The sequence below is a fragment of the Lissotriton helveticus genome, chromosome 3_1, assembly GCF_964261635.1.
Source record: "Lissotriton helveticus chromosome 3_1, aLisHel1.1, whole genome shotgun sequence".
Taxonomy (NCBI): domain Eukaryota; kingdom Metazoa; phylum Chordata; class Amphibia; order Caudata; family Salamandridae; genus Lissotriton; species Lissotriton helveticus.
The window spans coordinates 1,661,433,297-1,661,460,121 of record NC_136061.1 but is presented as its reverse complement, the minus strand read 5'-3'; positions in this window follow the sequence as shown (position 1 = coordinate 1,661,460,121).

Below are 26,825 nucleotides of genomic sequence, written 5' to 3'. Positions count from 1 at the left end.
ACAAAGAGGTAACCCTGAACCACTCTATCATGGAGGACGTTATGTCATTGGAGCACTATAAAAAGATTCCTTGGCTGGATTACCTGAGGAGGTCATTTCATCGATTAGGAAGATTGGAACTTTTTGAATCCCCTAAAAGTATAACAAATAAGGATGTACTTTTGATCAAGAGGCAGTTTTTGTCCCTGGCAAGATCAAACCGAGAGGAAAAAGAACTGCAGAAGCCCTCGGTCAAGGCTCATTACTTAACACAATGCTCCATTGCCATGGAACCTTATCTTATAATAGTCACAAGACCTTTCCATAGGTTCCTCTTGACAAAAGTTAGATTAAATCTGATCCCTTACTTACTGGGAGATTACCCATCCTGGGCCAAGCCAGAGTCAGCCTCCCTGTGCTCTTGTGACAATCATTCAATTCAGGATACAACGCACTCTGTCCTGTTTTGTACATTGTTCTCAGTGCCCCGAAAGAAATATTTGCTCCCAATTTTAAGAGAGACGGGCTTCAGACAAGTTAAACCTGCACTTCTATATTTACACTCGATGAGTTCTATTCGTACAATTTTCTGCATGGGAAGCTTCTTGGCCGCAGCAGCGCGTATTAAAGCTAATCATGCATCCATCGACAGTATACAATGATTCTCTTTTACTGTTGATCAAACTGTCTATTTTGCACTGCCTTGCCGTGGATATCTTTACACATGCAACTGCTTTTTATAAGGTTGTATTTTAACGTCTTGGCCTTGTATCTTAATCTTTTTTTTACATGATCGTACTTGAAGTAACTGTAAAATGTATTTATGAACTTTTGTATGTAATGTCTTTTTATGTTTTTTACCACAATCAAATAAAAGTATTTTGACACTGTAAGAACATCTGGGGGCAATAAACTTTTAGTTGACCAAAATTTAGTGTACTTGTCTTGTGACACAATAGTTATGCGGGCGCCTGTGTCTACGAGCAATTGAACGTGATCATTTTCAATAATCACATCAATTACAGGATCAGAAATATGTTGAATATTACTTTTTTCATCACAGTTTTTGACAACAACAACATACTCTTGGTTAATGACATCCTCATGTGAAAAATCACCCTCAATGTTGGAATTATCATTATCATTAACCACACATCTCACATTTCCTCTTACATTTCCTCTTCTACCTCTCATGCAAATTTTGGCAAAGTGTCCCATTTTGCCACATTGACCACATTGCTGATTAATGGCCGGACAATTCTTAAAAGAAGATACATGAAATGATGTACCGCATCTGTAACAAAACATCTTCGAGTCATATTGCCTGCTTTGTGTAGAAAATCTGCCACCTCTAGAAATATTTGGTCTTCTGAAATTGCTACGTGGGACAAAAGAAGGTTTAGCAGCAGGTAAATTAGAAACAGCACCAGAAACAGTAGTGTTGGATAAAGCTGTCTCGAGTTGTTTTACATCTTCCATCGAAGTTTCGATGCTTTTGGCTATATGAATCGCTTTATCCAATGTGGGATCTTTGCACGTAAGTGATTTCTTTTGAATTTCTTTGCAATAGCATCGTGCAACAAGCTGATCCCTAATAAGTTGAGATGTAAAGTTATCAAAATCACAATTTGAAGCCAACATTTTTAAAGCAGTAATGAATGAATCAATACTTTCATCACATTTTTGAGTTCTTGTGAAAAATGTATATCTGTGTACCACTACATTTTTAGTCTTGGTAAAATTTTCTCTAACTTTGCCAAAGCTATCTCAAATTCATCTGGATCTTCACCATCAGGAGGATCATATGGGGGTAAATGGTCAAAAACGTTTTGTCCTTCAACCCCCAGATGATAATACATAAGATTGTTTTTTCTTTCTGGTCTGTAACTTTGACCATTTATTGCACCTAAATACGCCATAAATGATCTAACCCATAATTTCCATTCTAATGGGGGATCACCAGGTACTTGTAGGAATGGTGCAGGTGGAGTAACACTTTGCATGTTGAGATGTGAAAATGTTCACTTCTAATTTGCCTGTTGCTTGAAGATCCTGTGTGTGTATCACAGCAGAAACACACTGAAGAAATACTAAAATGCAAAATGAAATCAGAAATGAAAAATAAAAATTGAAATGTATTCTGCCTCCTTCTTTTGTATAATTTCCAAGTTGTTTAATGTAATCCAAAAAAATGCCCACTAGATGGCAGAGTAGATTTGTAAAAGCTGTGGCATTCCTCAAAGATAATTTGTCTTGAAATGGAGTTTTTTTTTATTTATTGAAAGCTTTTGAAAACACTGCCTGTGTAGAATTGTTGCTGTGCACATGAATTTGAAAATAGCTTTTATTATTGCTCAATGACCGTAGAATGTTTCGCTTGACAATGTGACATCTGCGTGGAAATATGAAGCTTCCTGATACTAAGCTTTTATTATTGCTTAATGAATGTAGGATGTTCCACAGGCTTTGTGGTCTAAGAAAGACGACGTTCCATCTAGAAAAAAAAAATCCTTTTTTTTAATGGAAAAAACGTCATGACGTGTGGGGCTCCTTTGTGATCAATCATCGCGTAGTAGTCGTCAATGCAGTTGCGTGCGCACCCTTGAAAAAAAAAGCAAGGCTTACCAGTGCAGCACGAGGACACAGAAGTAAGCCACACTGAATTAAATAGAAATGAAACAGCTCTTGAATTGTATTCCCAGCGCTGAACTAAACAAAAATCAGACAGTTCTTGAATAGTAATGCCGGAAATGACACAGAGTAAACAATTAAAACGGTGTTGGGCACGGCTCTCAAAACGTTTTCATACAGCGCTTTAAGTACATGCAGATTAACAAGGAAAAGCTGATCTGCGCGGTAGAATAAACAAATGAAAAAGGTGAACAGGGCACCAGAGTTCAAGGAAAAATAAATGAAAAAGAATACTTGCGATGACAGTTATCCGGCGAGTCCTTCTTAGTGGTAAAAGTAAATGTTCATCATTGAAAATTCGTTCATGGAAGGTTCATTTAATCCAATCCTCTGTTGCCACTGTAAAGAAGTGTAGCAGACACGAGAAATGATTTCCACAAAAGCGATGTTTATTCTTAAGCAAAGAGAGCCGTCCCAGCTCGCAGGTTCAAGTACAGATGATAACTGCCTAGAAGGGAATGCACACTGAGCAACATTCTCAGTGACACATGGTGATTCCAATGATGTAATGTAACAAGTCACCACACTTTTGTTGGATTCCTTCTTCATTCCAGCGGAGTGCAGTGGCGGTCACAGCTATGCGCTACCGTGTGGGTCGCATTTCCTTTCCTTTGGCTAAACCGTGCAGAGAGCGGAGTGAAGGGGTTCTGTTCTCCTCACTGCCGTGTTCGCACGCTCACGGACATTGTTTGTCTCCACACCCTTCGGGCAATCTATTGTTTACCAGGAACAAGCTGTTCAAATTACTTTACTTTATCTTTATTGAAAGCCATTGGATATGTACCTCAATTGATTACAGAGCGGAGTGTTGTGGTTCTTGCTCCCTACACACCACAGTTTCTGGGATTACAAGGTGTTATTATTCTTTAAACTTTCAAAGAGGTTTGTGGGGTTGTTCCCTTACAGCAGGAGGCCTCCTGCTACCTGAACTCAGAATTTATACACAGTATCGACTACAACCCCTATGGTACGACGAGGAAACAAAGGGGTTTGTTAATATGTGTGTTGGTTTCATAAGAGAGTATGTATGGCTTATGAACTTCTGTTTCTGTTCCATTAGGCACTTCAGCCCGAGCAGGTGTGATTGACGATACATTCTCTTCAGGATCTTGTTCCCTATACCAACAGGTATACACAAGATATTAGTGAGATCATATGAGAGTAGCCTGATGTTTACTGCTTGTTTTCTAAGCATGCGTTTTGTCGTTACAGGTATATCCCTTCCCCGCTGTCCCTTCCCTTTCCTTCCCTTTTTTCCCTCGCCTAATGGCTCAAATACTCTGTGTTCTTATGCTAGAGTGTTTGTGACGTTGGGAGGTGGACCATTATATACAACAACCGGATTCCGTGGCGCAAACCTGGACACTCGTGGGGCTCTGAGCTGCCAGCACTTTCCTTTCAGGGAACCGGAATGAAAGTTGACAATAACACATGTAGGGCTCAGAGTTACAGCCTTGTTCTGTCCAGCACTGTAAATAATAAGTGTCTTTATTAACGTCATCAACAGCACTCTTTTTAGCAACTTCGAAAGAGTTCAAATCTGAGTTGGCCCTGCTGGGATCAGTTGTGAGGTCAAAGAAAGATCTGGGCAGCACGGATAATAACCCACAAAGATATCTCCTAGGAATTACGGTGCTTTACACATAGCCTATAAATCTGTGTTGGGGAGCTTAACCTGTTTAGCTAAGTTTTCAGTGTTTGTGGGACAGCAACGATATCCTTATTTTATGCACTCAATTAGCATCGGTGGAACAGAAAAGATACTGAATGTGCCAAGGAAGAGTTAAGTCTCGAACTCTAAAGCATAAGGAGCCAAGGATTTTTGAATCAAATGTTAACCCAATTCTCCCTTACGGTTCAGTTATTGGTATACAGAGATCTCTCTCTCCCCCCCTGTTTCTCTCCCTTCCTTCTTCTCTTTCCCTGTCTCTCTCTCTCTTCCTCTCTCTCCCCTCTCTTTTCCCTCTCCCTCCATCGCTTTCTCTCTCTCTCTCCGTCTCCCCTCTTCCTCTCTCTCGCTACCTCTCCCCCTCTTCCGCTCTCACTCTCCCCCCTCCCAACTTCTCTTTGTCCCCTCCCTCTTTCTCTCTCCCCTCTTCCTCTCCCTCTCTCTTTCCCTCTATCCCTCTTCCTTTCTCTCTCCCCCTCCCTCTCATGCTTCCTCTCTCTCTCTCTCTCCCCCTCATGCTTCCTCTCTCTCCCTCACCCTCTCCGCAAGACAAAGCAACAGTCTTAAAAGCATTTGCAATGCAAAACGTCTCGCTTTACTGAAACTTTGAGCTAGTGGCATTGCTAATAATAATGCAACACCAATAGCTCAAACTTTAATAATGCGAGACCTATTGCATTGCAAATGCTTGTTATGGAGGGTGCTTGCCTGTCGTCTATGGTAGTGGTCTCATCTTCCAGTACTCATCTAGCAGCTGAGGTTCTATTTTGTTTTTGGCCCTGGTCCTGCTATTCTCCACTTTGCCCTTGACTGACTGCTAAAAAGAGAAGGTGAAAAAGGTAATGGACACTCATGAGCAGCAATGTTTACTATTTCAGGTAAATAAAATATTTCTTTCAATACAACAGTATGACTGTTAATAAGCCTCTCCCATTCCCCAATGTAATGTTTTAACTCCTACATGGCACTTTTACCAGTGAATGACTGTTTACCAAAGGTCCAGATAAACCACATATTATTTCAGAATAATATATTAAAGTTTCTCTATGACATTAATGCGAAAAATTCATTTCAATTAGTGGGAATGCGTACATTTAGAAAGCATTGTCAGCACAGATAGTTTTGTTACATGTACACAGATTGGGTCATTTGCATTAGTTTGGCAAAATGTAGAAACTCTATTGTGCTGTCATACAGTCCACATACGGCAGTAGCAAAACACGTTAGCAAGCATGTTAAAATATGTACCTTCACAACATTGATTTCATTTTTACAGTTGTGGAAAGAGCTGTGGTCAAATTAATTCTCATTATCATCTTCATTTGTAAAAAGAACCTATGAAAAATGAAGTTTTACATTATGTTTTTTATAGTCAAATAGTGCATGGTTACTGAAAAGCTTCTTGGCGATGTGGCATCCCACATTCTGACCTCCTGTGTTTGACTGCTTTGCTGAATTAGTTTTTGCTGGCCTGAGGAATCTGGGCACTTTACCACTGCCAAGGAGTGCTAAAGTGCATGTGCTCTTTCCCTAAAATGAAAACATTTGGTTTCACCATAATAGGCATATTCTATTTACTTATAAGTCCCTAGTGCAGAGTATGACATGTGCCCAGAGCCTATAAATTAAATTCTACCAGTGGGCCTGCAGCACTGTTAGTGCCATCCACTTCAGTAGCTCCTTAAACATGTCTGCCACTGCAGAGCATGTGTGTGCAGTTCTAAACTGCCAGATCGATCTGGCAAGATAATCTACTTATTAATCAAAATAACCTGATCCTGATCTGAATAGGCAATGTATTCCTTATCATCCTCTGTTGACTAGTATGTGTGGTTATACTTAACCTTACACCCACTCTAAGAGTCACAACAGGGTGTGCCTAACTTTAAAATATCCTCATACATTCTCTATGTGTCGCCTCATGTGTGTCTACATTCCCTTCTCTCAATCAAGCGCGTACAGGTCCATGCAGAAAAAGAGAAAAACAAGTCAGGAAAAAATGTGTGGATGGCAGGAAGGAACCTCACGGGAGCAACCACCAGGGAACTACTGACAGGTTCTCGTCAGTGTGTTCCACTTCTCAACATTGGCTCCTTCCCACCGTAAATAAACAAAATTTCAAAGTAGGAAAAATATGAAAGTAAATCCTAACCAACTCAAAAGTGTGTATCCCTATCACACTCATGTGCATCTGCCCCCCGGGGTGGCAACACCGCTACTCAGTGTGGTACCCTGTTATAAAACGGAGTTAAATATCCCTAGCTATTTGAATCACTTTATTCCGTGCTGGGTATCTACTCCCATTAAAAACAAAACTCTGCAGTTGCGCTTCGTTTTGAATTATATGAAGCCAACATGTTCGTTGCCTGTCTAAGTTGGTCGGCAACTTCTTCAGGCTGGGGGTATTTTCTTTGCCACACAATACTGGACACTGCCAGCGTTCAAATCTGTAGACACATAGACACACCATCACAAACAAAAACATAAAAACATAGAGTGACACGCATTAATTTGTTGCCCACATTCTCCGCATATGCTTAAAAACCAACTGTTCCAAGGACATGTGTTACTGTATTACGTTTACGAAGGTGCCCAACGGCATACCTGGGGTTCTCCGTACACCCGTATGCTTTACTGGTCTCCCTTCACATAGAGCGGTTGCTTTTCGTCAACCTGTAATCACGTGCGACATTAGTGCATCCTTTCATATCCTTACTATCATCAGTCTTCCTCACTGATATCTGGATATACGGTGTAATTTTTCACAGCTATCAACTGCTCGCGGATGGTCACTACAGCAGGTGCCGTTACGGCATCTCCCGCGTTAGAATCCATGAAGAGCCCCAGATGTCTGCCCCTTTGTCTAAGTGAAGCACATTACTGACTAAAATGTCCTCTTAGCTGGTGTATTACCCACTATGATATTTCTGATATCTTAGGAATATCAAACATTTCACCCCGAAACTTTCAACTAACATTGGACTTTGTCTGCTGTGAATCCTGTTCTGCAAAGTGGTGCCAATCCAGTCCTGGGCCCTTGGAACTGAGTATCTGAGCTGCAACCCAAAAAATGTCATGCATTGATGGTGTTGTGGTGATTGAAATAGGCGCATTTCCTTCATCATTGATGCACTGCCATGGTTGCATGACCTGTGGACATCGCATTGCTGAATACGCAACGCATCACTCCCGGAATCTGATGCATCATTTTGTAGCTCAGAGCCAACCCGCCGGTTTGTGGTGCATGCATCGCATACAGACCAGGGGTTTGATAATGACACAACCCCACGATGTCCATTGCATCTTGAGTCTGCGCATCCTCGACTCTGCCCAGCTTGGAGCTGAGGCATCACCTATAGCTACAGAATCAACAGGGACGCATCACTTCCTTTGCTCCACTCATCGTCAGAGTTTCTTTTCGAGTTCATTATCCATGAAACATAACTGTACTTTTCCCATGAATTTCATGTGTTTTTATGATGTACTTATTTATGATGTACTTCATGTACCCATTCTATGCAGTGCATGACTTTTGTTCAAGACCTTCATCCAACCTGCTTCAGATGTTAGGATAATAAATCTGACCCCCATCCCGATGCATGCATTTTCTCCAACATTTGTTGGATTGGAATTAGATTAGTAGACCTGACCTGCACCGCACCAATACAAGATGTACTTCTCCAATGTTTGTGGAATTGTAATAACAGTAGAGTATTCAATATTTTTTACATGTTTTCACTACCATTTCTCTTTGCTTCCAATATTTTTTAAGAAATATTTTCAGATTATATAATTTGAAAGTATACATTTTAAAAAATTTGAATATTTCCTTTTTTATAATAATATGCTTTTTGAGGGTTTTTAGTCTTTTTTAAAAATATTAGCTTTAGCCATTTATTTTTCAACCAATTTTTCATTGTTAGATAAATATTTTTTTATTATTTTTTTAGTGGCCTATGCTCACAACTCTAGTTTCTCACAAAATTGCATTGTATGTGCTGACAATTTAAAGTGTTGCAATTTTGGAAACCTTTAATAGTTTCAAGATCATTTCAAAATGTTTTGGGAAGTATGCCACACCTCAACATATTTATTGGAATATTTGTTGATGTTTGTGAGAAACTTTTAATGAACAAATCTTGCCTTTCTTAAACTTAAGTCCAGTATGCCAATATCGTTGACAGCACATAGCCCTTCACAAGTTAGGAAGATAGTGAAGTGTGATAAATGGAAGTCATGTACAAAATGTCTTGCTACTCCGTTATTTATTTAGCTTACAATTTTTAACTGTGCAGTATAGCAAATGGCTTCAGAATTGTGGCAACGGCTGTCCCAAGGTTACATTAATGAAGAAGTCACCATTTTTTTTAAAACATTGGGAACAGAAAATAGAGCCCTGGAGATTAATGTATCATGATATATTGGAAAGGAAATCTAACTGAGGACCTAAGCATAATCATGTAAACCATTAGGAGCATATTTTAGTAGTTAAGTAAAATGATGGGAGCAGGCGGTAATAGGTGAGTAGGTAACGGAAATGGAACAAATTAAAGAAGGTGATGAAAGTGCACGCATAGACTAACCCAACCACTCTCTCATTCTTACCTCCACAACTCCGCAGAACCTAATATTGGGAAAATAAATGCTCACACTCTTTCATGTTCAATGATCACAATTTTGTTTTTTAACTTTATTTGTATTTTTGCAAGTTGACATACAGACAAGCAATCCATACAGTAAAGTAAACATATCTCTGCAGACGAGTAGTACACAGCGGGAGGTAGGCGATGGAGCAACCTGTAAAGTAAACATTAGGTAACAGTGCAAAAGGTATCGCCTCATCTCAGGGTTACATACATCACCGCTTAATATACAGCAATATAACAAGGGCATGTATTTAGCAAAGCGGCAGCATTCTCATCACCCCCTGCAATAGTTCAATCTTTGCTTCACTTATTCTTTGTAGGGCTCTCTCACGCCCATTGATTCACCTATTTACAACAGTATATGAGCCAATCTCAGTCACCTTTGAACAGTTATGTCTCCTTATCCGCCTCTGGGGCAGCAGCTGCTGTCTCCCCCCCAGGACCATCTGACTCAGTGCGCAGTAGGTAACCCTAAAGAGGTCCCCATATATCTTTAGGCCTGGACATAAGCGGTTGGGTCTCCGCGTATATAGCAGATTGGTCTCGACTATAGACAACGTCCTGCAGCCATTCCTTGAATTTTGGGGCCCTCCCTCTCCCCCAGCAGCATGCCAGTCTACTCTTAGCCAGCAGTAGTGCTATGTTAAGAAACTTTCTACTGCCCTTAGGAATAGATGCAGTGTGTCCCAGTAGCATGGTCAGGGGCTCTCTGTCAAATGTAATGTCCAGCATAGTCTCCAACGCTGCGTGTATCTGTGACCAATATAACCAGACCGCAGGACAGTCCCAGGCCAAATGAAGAAACCCATAACCTGGACGTCGACACCTCTCACATCTATCAGTATCAGAGAGGTGATACCTATACTTCCGCTCAGGGGTGTAGTAGATCCGCTGTAGACATTTATAATGAATAACCTTAAATCTGCAGCTAGCTGATATATCCTGTGTTAGTGCACAACAGTATCCCCATTGCTCGTCCGTAATTTCTATCCCCAAGTCTGCATTCTAGTGCCGACGAGCTGAACTTACTACCTCTGCACGCTGCGTTCTTATGCTAGCATATAGACTAGACACCAGATGTGTGCCATCCGTGGATTGTAAGAGTAGAAGTAACGGAGCTAGAGTTGCGGGTTCCTGGGGGAAATCTGGCAGAATTACTCGCATACCCTGTCTCAGTCTCATATAATAGAAAACTTCGAGCGGCGTGGGCCTAGTTGCTTTAAAAAAGGCCTCCATGGAACTGTGGAAAAGTAAATTTTGCCATGTTCTGTGTCCCTACGCGTCCTCCATCATATGTTATGTGTGCATGATTAATATGCATATGTATCCCCATGTTCGATTAAAGACGCAATTATAGCTGTGTCCATCTCTAGTATGCCAGTTTCCAGTTCTCGTGAAAACTACGAATACCAGGCCTATGTAAAGTTACGTTGCCACGTTTCTCAGTGTGCACGTTATTCCATTGTAAAGTCCCCGTTTCTAGGCCTCAAAAGGGCCTGGACACCAGATTCAGCTCCTGTCTCCTGAGCCCTCGCTGAGGAGCGATACAGCCCCCACCTGTATCCCTGACCCTTCACTTACTTCCTGCCTCGCAGTGCCCGGTTCAGCCTGGCTCTACCTCTGAGTCTGCCAAGAGTATGTTATGATTCTAGTTATCAGTTCAGCCCTCCTTCTCTGCATTCCTAAAGCTACTGAATCGCATCAATAGTTTCCGTCATTGTCTAGCCTTTACGTCTCCATGTTAGAGAAATACTGTATTAATGGTCATTTAATATTCTTCATCACGCACTACATGTAGAATAATGCATGCTCCAGTCTTAGAAACAAGCTAGCCTTTCCCCTCCTGACTTCTAGTTTATATCAACATGTTCTCTAAACATCAGATACTAGATACTGTTTAGGTACATGTCGCCCTGACTCTCCAGACTTCAGTCTCTGCTCCTAGCACAGAGTTCGTAGCCCCCAGCTTCTCCTAGTAATACGTCATTGCCAGTTTGCGCGCACCACCAGGTTAGAGGTCCTGGCTCCTTAGGTAGCCCCCTCCATATTTCCGCCCTATTCATGACATATTCTGTTACGTTTGCATCACATGTCTATGTATACGCCCTGTTACACCTACTTTCACCCTTATCTTTCGCGACTGCTACGCGTCACACCCTTTGCTCCACCCACTGCTCCGCCTGTCATATGTACTGTAATGCAACTGTTTTACTATATATACTTGTGTATTGTTATTAAAAGCTAGCGCGCTCATCCCAGATCCAGCCCCGGCAGCTGCCGGGCCCTGCCATCCTATTCCTATGCAGGTTGTCCTGTTCCTGTCCTTTATGCTGTAATAAACCTGCAAACTCCTACTACCTCGAATCTTGACTCATATTTATTGAGCTATCTGTTATTGCTATGCCTAGTCAAACCTAGATCCGGTATTATTTATTTATATACCACAGAATGGCGCCCGAATAGGGACTTGCCCTTTCCCCACGCGCCGGTGAGGCCACGCCGGCCCCCTGACCCTCTGCAGCCGTGACGGAACCATACCGTGCACGTGCAGATATTTCTGCTTCAAGTATCCCTCAGGCCCACGGAGGAGACGGAGGTGGCGGTCCAGCATCCAGACGAGGCGGTGGAGGAACGCGGCGAGTCCCGACCAGAGCCCAAGCCGAGAGTCCAAGGTCCGAGGTATCCGGAGGCCCACCCGTAACAGAAGTCAGAAGTTCGTCCGTCCGGCGTCGAAGCAGTCCATTCCAGTCCGAGGCCTTCCGTTCTTGCTGCCCGGTGAGTACCGTTGCTGGGGTAGTATCTAGACAGGGTCAATCTAAATTGTCTCTGGTCCGATGGGTCTGGGTACGCAGATCTGAAACGAAGTGTTCACCTAGGTGGATACGGGTCTTGATGCGTCCCTTTATGGGACCGGTATGTTCCGTGCTGTTTCAGCAGCGCATCCAGTAATTCTAGCCTGTTCCGTTCTCGAGAAATTCATGTGTTTCTGTTCTCAGTGTTCCAGGTAGTATTCTGTCCGAACTGTTGCTTCATAATGTTATTCAATGTTTCAATGTCGTGGTATGCCTGAATTGTTTTCTCAATTGTTATTGTTCCTCGTGTATTGTATTGTGTTCAGATTCAAGTTTGCAATGTCCCTCTTTTCGAGATTACGTCAGTTAAAACCTAGAAAGGGTCTGCTAGAAGAAGCAGTTCCTGTCCCGCCTAGGGACAGTCCAGGTCATTTTATGTATCAGAAGCATGGCATAAGTGCCATATTATATCTAGATTTATGGGTAGAGTATACCAAACAGTTAGAGGAAAAGTATAGATGGCCCGTATCAGGTACGTGGGATGCCGAGTGCATCATGAGAGTAGAAGAAGCATTATGGAAAAAGAAAGCCAGACAGTCACAGAAAGATGCCATTGAGTTATGGCGCAAAGAATCTCATAAAAGAACCGAAAAAGAAATCAGAAAGTCTGAATTAAGTCGAGAATCCTTAGAACAAGCCCAAGAAAGGGAATTAATCGAGATAGGTGAACGAGTTAAAACAGAACAGTCAGACAGACAGAGGCATGCCCTCATCAAGGGTATGTATCCTCTTCTTGCCGAGGGCTTGCCAAAAGCGACCCCGGAGGCATTCAGTAATTTTCCGCCACCATTGGTCCCGACCAAGCTACGTCACAAACCGACCGCAGCTGATATTTTCATTTCGTCCTATTTGGACGACACAGTCCCAGAATATGCAAATCCCGCTCCGCCAGTCCCTGTAAATCAGGCACTTCCCGCTCCTCCAGACACCGGAGTACCTGTTACGGTACCCCCGGTCCAGCCCGCCATACAAGTCCAGCCTGCATTTCCATTTCCCACTCTGCCAGGACGAAGAGCATCAGTCGATGATTCCAGTTTAGGGGCCGCAGGGGGAGGTCCTCCAGGAACCCCGCCGCCACACAAGCGTTTAACGTTAGCCGAATTACATGCACAAGCGTCACAGCGTACGCCCAGGTATCAGTCTGTTGCAGAAATAAGAAAAGCCCTTAACGAATGTGGCTATGATCCAGTCCCAGGCGAGGATAATATGGTTTTATATTCATTACGCGTGAGAAAGGTGACCGAGTATCTAGTCACCCTACCAGATATGAAAGAAGATCTAGACAGAATATATCGTTTCATCCGTACAGGGAATGATCCAGAAAGTATTAGTGACGTCATGTGCCAAAGAAAAGTTGAAGTCCAGCTCATGCTATTAAAGTTTCTGATTAATTGTCTAATAAGAGAACAAGATTATCCGACCAAAGATCAAGCCGAAATGAAAGTCCTGACAAGGTGGAGTGATAATATAGCCGAGGGTAAGCACAAGACTATCAGTAGTATAGAGAGTATGTACAAGAAAATTCGTAAAGAAATAATAAAGTTACACGAACAACGTAAAGCCGCACAAGTAAGCGAGAAAGAAAATGACTCTTCTACAGAAGAGGTAGAGGACGAGAATCCCGCCAGAATTGCGTATGTAGGAAAATCTAGATTTCCAGACCGCCATTTACGCCTAGAACACAAGAAAATTTTTCATCATCCAGCACCAGAACAAGGTTCTCTGGAACAAGTATTTCAAGCTACCGATCACATTCTGAAATCACGAATCGGTTACAGTGAATTAAGTACTATGCATGAACAAGAACTAGCCCGATCGGCAGTCCGATGGATTACTGATTCTACCACTTTTCCAGACGAAATAGTGGCACAAATGTTTCTGAAATTGCCCCCAGCCGAGCAACGACTGGCGGGTATGTATATGATTCAACACCTCATTACTTTGTATGAGGGTCAACAATCTGATCCAGGTCCGTTACACGATGTCCTGAACGAGTTACTCCAGTATAAATGGAAAGGTTTAGGTACCGATTTAATTAGTGTCATTCTAGAACAGCGCCACAAATATAGTATGTTTCTGAACCCGCATTTTGTTCATGTCTCACCCCCAGAAAGTAAACCCTTTTACATAGACAGACAGAATCCGTTACGAGAAGTACATCCAATTAAGACAGACGGTGGTGAAATGCAACGAGTGTTTGTTTACACCCCGATCACAAAGATGGAACTCTCAGAGATGAAAAAATTAATTCCCTGTCATGATAAAGATCCAGCAGGGTTCCACCGAGAATTAAAAGACATGCTCCGTATGGGAGAATACACGTATCCAGATATTATTAAAATGTTAAAGGTCCTGTTGCCCGCAGGGGTATATGAGAAACTCAAGGAAAAAGAATGGGAGGTGGGAGAGAAAAAGATCGATTGGGCAGTTCTAGAAGCTGAAGATAAGGCACGAGTACCAGGTACCGGTCTTGGAGATAAATGTAAAGAATTACCTGAACTGTTAATACAAGTTTTGCCCAGACTATTAGCAACTAAAAAGGAAGACTGGGATGCAATCTCAGCATGTAAACAGAAACAAGACGAAGACACTAGTGATTTTTACTCTAGATTTGAAAAATGTTTTATTATAAACAGTGGCCTCAAGACAAGTAGCGAGTCATACCCTCATCTTTTTGTTACTAAACTAGTCGAGAATTCAAGTCCACAAGTTAAGAATCGAGTTTTGAAAGTCGAAAGTACCTGGCAAGCTAATACCCCGTCCCAGATGTTACAGATGCTTCAATATCACCAGAATAGAATCAGAGAAGAGCAAGAACACGAGAGAAAACGTATGAAAGACACGAAAATGAAAGTACTAGTTGCACAATCTGTTCCTCAAGACAGTCAGAAGAGGGGTACGAATCAAGCCAGTCATCCTGCAGCTCCCGTTAAAGGGACCTGCAATTATTGTAAACAGCCAGGTCATTTTATAAACGAGTGTGCAGTTCTGAAACACAACATAGCTACCGGTAAGACTAAAGAAAGACCACGTCCGCCTAGACAAGAGCAAGTTTCACAGACTTCTCAGCCACAGAATGCACCACAGACAGTTACTGTACCGCAGCCCATCGCTGCAACACAGCATGTTACACAGCAGATGTACCAGTATGCTCAGTCAGAGTATCCAGAGTATCAGCCATATTCATGAAACAGCCTAGAGAGGGAGGTAGGCTTGCCTCTCATCGAGATACCTGTAGATCAAGAGGGTCCCTATGTTCATAGTCAAGTATTAGGGAAAGACAGAAAGTTTTTGATTGATACAGGGGCAAGTAGGACCACCATCAGTCACGCCGAAGTTCCAGGGGCTCCGCTCTCAGGCTCTAGAAATGTTTCCCTTGGATTTTCAGGAAAACCTATCGTAAATGAAATTTCAAAGCCAGTTACTCTAGAAGTAGGTCCATTGTCCCGCACTACTGATCTGTTACTTACGAAGTCATGTCCAGAAAATTTATTAGGCATTAAAACACTGAAAGAATTAGGTGCAGTTATTTGCTGTTCCCCAGAGGGAATACGACTGTTCCTACGTGACTTCAAGGGTCACTATGTATTACGAGATTTTGATCCAAGATTGTCTAATGTTCCGCAGCATCTATGGGCGCAAGGTCCAACTGATGTTGGCTTTATGCAAATCACACCCCATCGTGTGACTCTCAAGCCAGGTGTAGTCCTGCCACGAATAAGACAGTACAGATTGCCACCTGAGGCTGTAGCAGCCTTATCCAAAATTATTGACGAGCTCATCGCTCAAGGAGTAGTGGTAGAAACTGACTCCAATGTATGTAATTCTCCGATCATTCCAGTCATGAAACATACTGATCCAAATGCACCTCCAGTATATCGATTAGTGATTGACCTTCGAGAACTTAATAAATGCATTATTCCCCAGTACCCAGTTGTCCCAGATATCTCTTCCCTATTGACAGCCATTGATTCCGAAGCCACATTTTTCACAGTCATAGACCTCAAGAACGCGTTTTTCAGTGTCCCCATTCATCCAGACAGCCAGTTTCTTTTCGGATTTTGTTTAAGTGGAAGGAGCTATATGTTCACACGCGCTCCTCAAGGTTTCACAGAAAGTCCTAGTATTTATAGTCAAGCACTTAAGAGACAACTAGACAATATTCACATGCCAACTGACACTGCCCTGCTCCAGTATGTCGATGATCTACTGATCACAGCCCGTTCTGAACGTGCTTTCGAGCGAGCCTCACTTACAGTATTGTATTTCCTAGCCGAAATGGGGCACAAGGTGTCCCCTTCGAAGCTTCAATTCTGTGTCCAGCAAGTGATCTACTTAGGCCACTTACTGTCCAAGAGGGGTAGGCAGTTGACACCAGATCGTATCCAGTTAATAGCGAGTCTTCCTCAGCCCAAGACCCAGAAGGAGGTACGTGCTTTTATCGGCCTTACTTCTTATTGCAGACAATGGATTCCTCAGTATGCATTTCTAGCTAAACCACTGATACAGTTAACGACACAGGAGGCAGCCGTATCGACTGTTCTCCCTTGGACATCTGAACATACACTTAGTTTTAATGAATTAAAGAAAGCCCTATGTCAAGCTCCAGTTCTAGCAACACCGAACTACAGTAAGCCTTTTACACTTTTCGTCACTGAACGCGAAGGTACAGCATTATCTGTCCTCACACAAGATCAAGCAGGACAATACAAGCCTTGTGCTTATTTTTCGAGCACATTAGATCCTGTAGCCCAGGCTCTGCCTGCGTGCCTCAAGTCAGTTGCAGCCACAGCACTAGCTATCAGACAAAGTGATTCCATAGTCTTAGGACACTCCCTGACAGTACAAGTCCCACACTCCGTGGAAGTTCTTTTAAACCGAACACAAACTCAGCACTTGACAATTGCACGTTTAACAGGTTATGAATTGACACTGTTCCAGCCACACATAGAAATCAGACGCTGCAACGTTCTAAATCCTGCTACACTGTTACCATCAGCTAATCCAAATCCTGCCACACACGATTGTGTGGAAGTAGTTAACATCATGACCAAGCCAAGACAAGATCTGACAGATATTCCATTACCAGATCCCGACCTGACACTTTATGTGGATGGTTCATGCATGAGAACCAGTACAGGAGAACTAGTAGCCGCGTATGCAGTGACTACCGACACTGAAGTTATTGAAACACACCGTATTGACACCCTGTCTGCTCAAGCAGCAGAGCTAGTTGCTCTGACACAAGCCTGCATTCACGCCAAGAACCTGAAAGTTAATGTTTACACCGATTCACGTTACGCATTTGGAGTTGTACACGACTTCGGAGTGCTCTGGCAGGAGAGAGGTTTCATGACTTCTCATGGAACCAAGATTCAGCATGGTCTCCTTATTCAAGCTCTGTTAGATGCCATACATTTACCGACATCCATTGCTATCATGAAATGCAAAGCACATACGAAAGTTACTGACACTATTTCCCAAGGTAATGATCTAGCAGATCGCACAGCCAAGCTTACAGCACAGGCTCCAGACATTTCAGTTAAGCCAACACAGACACTTACTCCAGATCCGACTACATGTATGACAGTTAAAAACCCTACACAAGATGTCATAGATATCCAGTTACATGCTACTCCCGATGAAATCAAGAAATGGTCCGAACAAGGAGGGGTCCAGACAGATCAAGGATGGTTAACGAAGGGTAGAGCCACATGGTTTCTCCCCGACTCCATGGTTCAAGTCATTATCAATACCGCACATAGTCCAGCACATTTAGGAGAAAAAGCTATGTTAGACAGTATCCAGAACATTTGGTTCAACAAGCATTTACGAGCTGCAGCCAAGCAGAAAGTCCGTACCTGTATGATATGTTGTCAGTTTAATCCAGGTAAAAGTGTCCCGGTGGAACAAGGTGGATTCCAGCCCCCTGACCACCCTTTTGAAGTCCTCCAAATGGATTACATTCAGATGGAGCGATGTCGAGGTTTCAAGTATGTCCTTGTAGTTGTATGCGCTTTGTCCAGGTGGACAGAGGCATATCCAGTCCCAGATTACACAGCCACGACTACTGCCAAGCAGTTGGTTCGTGAGTTCTTCCCCCGTTATGGACTCCCTAGAGTCGTATATTCTGACAACGGCCAGCCATTCTCATCCGAGCTAATGAAACATGTTTCCCTGTTGTTAGGGTACCAGTGGAAGTTTCATTGTGTACGCCATCCAGAAGCAGCTGGTCTCGTAGAGAGACATAATCAGACCCTGAAAATTCGCATTGCCAAAGTATGTCAAGAGAAAGGTGTGGACTGGCTAGTAGCTCTGCCAGTTGCCCTGTTCTATATGCGCATGGTCGCACATTCCAGATCAGGTCTGTCCCCGTATGAGGTCGTTTTCGGCCGCCCCCCTAACATGTGGGGTACTCCTAGACCCCGAAGTATTACAGATGTTTCAAGTAATATGCTGACAGATTACCTAGCTTCCTTGATGTCTGCCCTCAACTCTTGTCGTTCACAGGTTGCCGCCGCCTTTCCAGACAATACCGAGGTGGCACCGCATGAAATCGTTCCCGGATCCATGATCCTAGTGCGAAATTTTGATCGCTCAAGTCCGCTGGAGCCTCGCTGGAAGGAGCCCCGACAGGTCCTCCTGGCCACCCGTACAGCCGTGAAGTTGGAGGGACGCAAAGGCTGGGTGCATCTTTCGCATATCAAAAAGTTTTATGGATTGAAACCAGTTTCAAAGAACATTTCCGAGGATTTAAAGGACTGCCAAAGTACTATTCTTAAGGACTGTCCCGCAAAAGACAATGATATTGCACCCTCCCTGTTAGAGACAACTCCGCAACAGGAGTATAAGAAAAAGTTAAGGTCTAGTAAAATAAGTCAGCCAGTTTGATTGTCTAAGTCCTCCCCTAGGTGAAACGGTTAGACCGGTTTCTGACATGTATAAAATAGACCCACATAGTGAGAGAGTTAGTCAAAACTCAATCCGATGTATCATTTCTCTAAGTTTCGTTTTATTTCTCAGCATTATGATTTCCTGCACCAGTTATGCATTTTACTTGTATTTTCCAGTTTCTCATGTAAATAAGTCTTCTAATGTTACAGTAGAGCACACGTTTAGTGATCTGCCTCCTCATGAACTCTCTTACCGCCTCGCTATGCGTAACAATTCTTTTATCCGCATGTTACATTATTCACACCAGACCAGCAATGCCACAAATTGTTGGGTGTGTGGTCGACTCCCCCCTTTCCAGACACCGAAGGGAGTTCTGCCACTCTTTCCTTATCCATTTTCACATAATGGTTCGTGTGGAGCATGGTCCACGTTAACGTCATCCTCAACAGATATGTCTTTCCTTAACAGTACATGTTTCCCAGACAAGCAAGGTCTTCCCCACAGAACAGGGTTAGATCTAGAAAATGAAGTTTACAACTTAGGTAATTATTCTTCGAATTTTATGGTCCTGAATGTTCAGTCTGATACTACTCCAGACTTACCTGCTATTTCAGTACTACCAGTCAAAGGCGAATTATGTGTCCGAAATAATGGTTCCGTACATGTAGGCCATAGTGATTGTACTACTATTGTCAAGTATAGTGACAGTGGGAAATCTATTTTCAAAGCTTCACGTCATTCTTATTTTATTTGTGGTCAGACCGCATATGTTCGTCTGCCCCTCGATTGGGAGGGAACCTGTTACATTGCCTTCCTACTGCCACCTGTTTTCCTAGCCCCACCTGATTATCATAGAAACACACATCTAGTACACATTAGACATAGAAGGGAGATCGAGTCCCCGATTGTCGATTATACTGAAACTGCTCTAGAACAGTATACAGATTTCAATAGAGGTTTCTTCTTCTTTATAGGCCCTATCCAGAATAGCAAGCTAATTCGTAGGTTAACCAGAACCCTTGAAGCAGTAGTTAATGAGACTGCCTCTGCCCTAGGTAATTTGACTGAAGAGCAATCTGCTATGAGATTTGTCGTTTTACAGAATCGTCTCGTCCTTGACGTCATATTGGCCGATAGGGGCGGGGCCTGTAGAGTCATCGGATCTAGTTGCTGCATTTTCATTCCAAATAACGCGCCGTCTGTTTATTCAGCTATAACCAGACTCCATAAAATTGCCCATCTGTTACACCAAGATCCAGGCACCTGGACATGGTCCGGTTGGTTCTGGAATATAATTTCCGCCTGGGGATGGAAAGTATTGTCCTTTCTAGGTATTGCAGTAGCGATCATATTCAGTTGCTGCCTCTGTATACAATGTGGCCCTTTGATTTGCGGCATTTGTGCTACATCATGTGTTCCTAGTCCCAAGTCCCGTTCTAAATCCCGTTCCCAGAAAATTCGAGACGAACAATTGATGCTGTATGAAATGATAGATGGTATCATGAATATTGATGTTTCCTGATGGAAACGTAGTGACAAGGAGGGAATGTGGAAAAGTAAATTTTGCCATGTTCTGTGTCCCTACGCGTCCTCCATCATATGTTATGTGTGCATGATTAATATGCATATGTATCCCCATGTTCGATTAAAGACGCAATTATAGCTGTGTCCATCTCTAGTATGCCAGTTTCCAGTTCTCGTGAAAACTACGAATACCAGGCCTATGTAAAGTTACGTTGCCACGTTTCTCAGTGTGCACGTTATTCCATTGTAAAGTCCCCGTTTCTAGGCCTCATAAGGGCCTGGACACCAGATTCAGCTCCTGTCTCCTGAGCCCTCGCTGAGGAGCGATACAGCCCCCACCTGTATCCCTGACCCTTCACTTACTTCCTGCCTCGCAGTGCCCGGTTCAGCCTGGCTCTACCTCTGAGTCTGCCAAGAGTATGTTATGATTCTAGTTATCAGTTCAGCCCTCCTTCTCTGCATTCCTAAAGCTACTGAATCGCATCAATAGTTTCCGTCATTGTCTAGCCTTTACGTCTCCATGTTAGAGAAATACTGTATTAATGGTCATTTAATATTCTTCATCACGCACTACATGTAGAATAATGCATGCTCCAGTCTTAGAATCAAGCTAGCCTTTCCCCTCCTGACTTCTAGTTTATATCAACATGTTCTCTAAACATCAGATACTAGATACTGTTTAGGTACATGTCGCCCTGACTCTCCAGACTTCAGTCTCTGCTCCTAGCACAGAGTTCGTAGCCCCCAGCTTCTCCTAGTAATACGTCATTGCCAGTTTGCGCGCACCACCAGGTTAGAGGTCCTGGCTCCTTAGGTAGCCCCCTCCATATTTCCGCCCTATTCATGACATATTCTGTTACGTTTGCATCACATGTCTATGTATACGCCCTGTTACACCTACTTTCACCCTTATCTTTCGCGACTGCTACGCGTCACACCCTTTGCTCCACCCACTGCTCCGCCTGTCATATGTACTGTAATGCAACTGTTTTACTATATATACTTGTGTATTGTTATTAAAAGCTAGCGCGCTCATCCCAGATCCAGCCCCGGCAGCTGCCGGGCCCTGCCATCCTATTCCTATGCAGGTTGTCCTGTTCCTGTCCTTTATGCTGTAATAAACCTGCAAACTCCTACTACCTCGAATCTTGACTCATATTTATTGAGCTATCTGTTATTGCTATGCCTAGTCAAACCTAGATCCGGTATTATTTATTTATATACCACAGAACAGAACGTCCCCTCTGAGAACACATCTCGCCATGTGGCGACCTGAATGCGCCGGCACATGCTGCGAAATCCAACTTCCTGCAGAAGTTCCAGCTTCGGGTGGTATGTGAGCGGCATGTGTGGGACGTACAGTATTGGGAACTGCATCAATCGTGCAAGATACCGTTGTGGGCGGCATCTTCAAGATGCCTGCAGGACCATGTATAATACAGTTTAGAGGAAATGGTCTAGCGATCCAATCCTCTGCAGCAATTTGGGGCATGAATGGCGTGGGTTTCAACCAGTGGTATGCATAATGCGCTTGTGCACTCATATAATAGATCTTGAAATCTGGGATGTCAAATCCCCCCTTGTCACAGGATTGCGCCAGGACCTCCCATTTTAACCTCGGCTGTCTCCCGCCCCAGATGAGCCGTATCAGCTCCGACCTCAGCGTTTTGAAAAAAAAAGCTCCAGGATAGTACGGGATGTTAAGGAAAAGGTACAAAAAGCGGGGTAAAATCACCATTTTGATGAGTGAAGCCCTGCCCGCCATTGACAAAGGAAGGGAAATCCAGCGAGTGACGGTTGCCGTCAGTTTCGTAACGGCCGTGCCATAGTTTGATCTTAGAGTTTCCTCCCGGTCTCTAGACACCAGAATGCCCAGATACCGCAGCTCCGAATGGCACCATTCTATGGGAAAGTCTAGGGGAAATTCAGTGACTGCCGGGGTGAGTGGGAAGATCTGCGACTTCCCCCAATTGATGGTAATCCCAGTAGCCCGCCAAAAATTATAAATTCTTAGCAAGGGGTTCAAATTTCGGTCAGGGTTCGTGACATACAATGTTACATCATCAGCATACAGGGAAATTGAGACGTTGGATGCATTGAAAAGCACTCTCGCGATGCAGCTGGCGTAATCGACAAGCCAATGGCTCTATCCCAATTGTGAAAAGGAGCGGGAACAGAGGACACCCCTGTCTAGTGCCTCGGGTTATGGATATTGAGGGGGATAGGCTACCATTGATCAGTACTTTAGCAGTAGGCTGATTATATAGCAATTTAAGCCAAGCAAGATAGGCTTCCGGGAACCCAATTTTTTGCAATACAGTGAATAGGAAACCCCATTCCACAGAATCAAACGCTTTTGAAGCATCAAGGAACACAGCAGCGACTGGGAAGTCCGGTGCCACCATTTGTATGAGGGAGAAAAGAGTACGTAAGTTATGGGAGGTGGCTCTGCCTGGAACAAAGCCCGATTGATCCGGAAGGATTATCCTCGTCATCAACAACAACAGTCTATTCGCCAGCCCTTTAGCTAAGATTTTCACATTGTATTTGTATTTGTATTTGTGAGTATTTATTAAGCGCAGCCTATCGCTACGGAAGGAGCATCTTGGCGCTTGACATCACAATTCATCAGGGACAGAGGGCGATATGAATCGCAGGACTCAGGGGGTTTGCCCGGCTTAAGCAGTGAGGTAATCAGAACTTCGCGCATGGAGGGGGGTAGTGTCCCTACCTCTAACGATTCCTCAAACACCTTGCGGAGCACCGGAGCCATGATGTCTAGGTAGCACTTATAAAATTCTGCCGGTAGTCCATCGAGCCCCGGCGCCTTGCCATTTTTGAGTGACATTACCGCTTCACATATCTCATCAAGTTCCAGAGGCGCGCTCAGGAAAGACCTATGCACATCGCTCAGCCAGCAGAGGGCTATCTCCCCTACAAACCCTTCAGGGTCCGACGAACCAGTACCGCAAGAGATGTAGAGACGCTCATAGTGTGAAGTGAAAGCCTCAAGTATGCAGGTAGTTTCTCGGCACGTTCTTCCCTCCCGATCATTGATTTCTAAGATGTTAGTGCTACCGCGATGTTGGCGTGTAACCTCAGAGAGGGCTTTCCCAGGCCTCTCACCTTCTCCATATTTGCGAGCAACCCAGTAGCGACCTCGGAATTTAGCCTCACGGGCAGCTTTCTCTTCATACTCAGAGAGCTTAGCTCGAAACTCCTTCTGGGCCTGCCCTGCCTCTCCCCGCTGCATACGCATCTCCAGCCCCCGTAAGTCCTTTTCTAGGTTGTGTAGTGTCTATTGTATGCTTTTTAACACTCCCCCACTCTTAGCTATACTATATCCCCTAATTGTGACCTTGAAGGCCTCCCACACCACCTCAACACTGTTCACGGAGTCCTTGTTACGCGGGAAAAAATCCTCAATCTCTTGACCAAGCTCCTCCTTAAACACTGCATCCAGCAGTGCCGTGGGATATAGGCGCCAAGACTGCCGCGGCCTACCATATCCAGGCACCTGTATACTCGCCAGCACTGGGCAAAGGTCCACGTATGTTCTACTCGGACCATTGCAACCTACCCTCTAGACAACAGGCAGTAATCCAGTCGCACCCAGGTGCCCGTGTGAGATGTAAAATGTGTGCCTTCCCGCTCCCCGGGGTGTAAGTGTCTCCAGCTATCCACTAGATTCCCCTCTTCCATAATGTCCAGCACTCCCCTGCCTTCCTATTGTATTGAATCGCCCCATCCGCCCTATCCAGGGCTGACCTCAATGTCACATTGAAATCCCCACCCCATATGGTATGCAAGGACCCAATATCCACAACCTTGCCCCATAGTACCGTGAAGAATTCCGGCGTGTCCACATTTGGACCGTAACAGTTAACAATCGTGACAGTTTCTTGTCCCAGCCTACCCCACAGGATAACATACCTCCCAGAAGGGTCCAACAGGTGTCCAAGCTCTGTAAATGGCACATTCTTTTTTATCAATATTACCGCCCTCCTAGCATAGGACGAGTAGGAGGAGAATAACCTGGTAGATGCCCATCTACTTGCAAATGTAATGTGAGAGTGTGGATGCATTTGTGTTTCTTGTAATAGAAGAACCTGAGCACCATGCCTATCCGCATATGCAAGTATTTGTCTACATTTTCTAGCGTCCCCAAGGCCTCGAACATTCCAAGACAATATCTTAAGAGTCGCTTCAACCTCCTGCACTGTCATGATCCCAAAAACACATGTAAAACAGTATTGCAGCAGAGCAAATTTCGCACAAAACCTTCCCCGCTGCGGTTCTCACTCGTGACTTGAAGATTGCGCCTCCGTATTCCTTGCAAACTTTAACCCCAAACCCCCCCTCCCCCGCCCACTGAAGCATCCAAAACATGCCAGCAATATTCCTCCCCACCCCCCACCCTCCAAAACCACTAACAGTGCATAATGAGATAGGGGTATACCCATTGGGGTGTCAAGTTCCAGGTGGCAGACTGAAACCCCATCTCCAGAGACAGGGGTGGCCGGTGTGTTTCAATTGTGCGTTAACCAGGATTAATGTCAAACAATGAGCAGGGAGCCAAAAGTATGGATGACAGAGCATCACAACGAGAAGAGACCTGTCCTGGAATGAGGCCCACGTGCAATTAGGGGAACAGAAAGCATTGTGAGTTCAGCAGGACCTCTCTGCAGAATGGTCGTTGTTACAACAAGTACTTGGGTATCACTCCACGTCAGAGTGCGCCCTCTCGACATCTTCCCCCTATGCTGCAGCCTGCGTATTTTTCCACCTTATCGTCTTTAGGAATTTCTCCACAGACTGAGGAGTGGTATGTATGGTCTGTTTCCCTTGGTGTGTCACACAGAGTCGCGCCGGATAGAGCAATGTGTAGTCCACTTGTTCCTGCCGAAACTTCTGCTTGACTGCATTGAATTTCCTCCTCTCCTCCTGCACCTGCACAGTGAAGTTGGGGAAAACAGTGAATGAGACTCCCTCACAGGTGAGTTGCTTTTTCTCTCTGGCTACCTTCAAGACAACATCCCTGTTGCGATAGTCGAGGAGTCGGGCGATAATGGGCCTGGGGCACGCTCCACTATGAAGTGGGGGGAGAGCATCCCCTCACCTGTTATCGCCTGTAGCATCTTCTCGACATACAGCTCCATCCGGCCTGTGTTGGTGCTCTACGGTACGCCCAGTATTTGAACGTTGTTACGTCTGCTGCGGGCTTCGATGTCCTCATTCTTGGTATCTGTGACGCGCATCAATTTATCCATCTGCGTCATAGCTGTTTTGAGTTGCTCCGTGACATCTTCCGAATCGGATATTCGCCGTTCCGCCTCCGTGAGTCGAGTATCGTGGGTATCAAGCCTACAAGCGATGGTATCTATCCGACTTGTGAACGTATCTACTTTGTCAACAATCGTGGCAAAGCCCTGTCGCATTTCTGTAAGGAGAGTTTGCATGTCCGTACCGCCCTCTACCATAGCAGGTCCTCCCCTCTCTGGCTCAACCGGCCCTTGCTTTGCGCTCTTTCTAGACTCGAACGTGAGCCGTGGCTGCCGCGTGTCTGGTTTTCCCATGGCATGTACCACTGTACTGCTGTGCGTGTCTAAGGATGATATCTATGGAACTGGGATATCCCAAGAGGCAGGACAGCTCTGGAGGATGTGTTATGGCCTCGTCACTCGCCCAGAGCAGCGCACCAGAGTTCACAGGCACAGCTGCCGGCTTGGCCCCTTGGACAAAGATGCCCAGATGTCTCCCCTGTCGCCTATATGTGCGCTCATGGAGTGTAAAGTCAGTCAGTGACGCTCGCCCGCACAAGACAAGCGAAGTGATGGGTCGGGGGCTGTGCAGAACCTGCACTTTCGGTATGTAGGCGCCTCAGGACACCTCAGACTCGCAACCTCCAGGGGCACTGACTGCCAACGATGCCAGGGCACACCTCCCCTCAAACAGTTGGTTCCTGCATGCCCAGAACAGTCAGGGGCAAGGCACTCCAGCAGTCTGCTTGTGCAAGTAAGAGCTCCACGCGCGCCCCTACCTCCCGGCAGCTCTCGGGCAATATCGCCGTCAGGGTCACTCAGCGCCGCAACATGGCCGCCATCTTGTAGGAAGACGGAGAGTACCGGCAGGGCCGCACCACAGCCACCAAGTCCCCCAGCGCAGGGGCAGCCCACCAACCTGTAGCCCTCTGTACAGCAACAGCACTAGGGCAGCGCCGGTCGTCTCAACCGTCCACTCCGCCGTACAATCACCGCACACGCCGGTGGGCACAGCAGCGCGACCCAGTCACCTCGTGGGAGCCGCGGACCTCACTTAGCTCCCGTAGCCGCTCACGGGAACCACGGCCTCCAGCAACTCCCCTCACAGAATCTCGTCCGCCGGCAGATTTGTCCCAGCCCGGCGAGGAGAAAGGACCAGCTTGCACCGCTACTTGCAGCAGGACACCAGCGCCGGATGGCAGTAGACTAAAGCCTCTTTTAGGCAGATTAACGCAGAATAAATGTTGAATTAAGCACCAGCCTGAAGGGAGCCTCACGATGTCGCGGCCATTCCGCTAGTGCGCCACCT